The sequence below is a fragment of the Phycodurus eques genome, chromosome 1 (genome assembly GCF_024500275.1).
Source record: "Phycodurus eques isolate BA_2022a chromosome 1, UOR_Pequ_1.1, whole genome shotgun sequence".
Taxonomy (NCBI): domain Eukaryota; kingdom Metazoa; phylum Chordata; class Actinopteri; order Syngnathiformes; family Syngnathidae; genus Phycodurus; species Phycodurus eques.
Window position 1 is genome coordinate 10550287 of NC_084525.1, and position 257 is coordinate 10550543.

Sequence of the window (257 nt, forward strand, 5' to 3'; positions counted from 1 at the left end):
AAAAAGTTGCAAAAAAAAAAAGAAAGCGAGACGGACGGGCGGTCTCGAGGTTGAACTTGGCGCAGACCTCACCGGAGACTGCGGTGCTTTACTTGTGCGCAAGATGTCCAAGAAGGGGGGAGAGGGGAGGACGCAACGAATTGCGTGGTGGAGGAGTAACCGCGTCACAGCAGTAATTTGCAGATCCTTCAACGAGGAGAAAGGATGAACCAGGTGGCATGTGAAGAATCATCATATCCATTATTTCGCCATTTTAA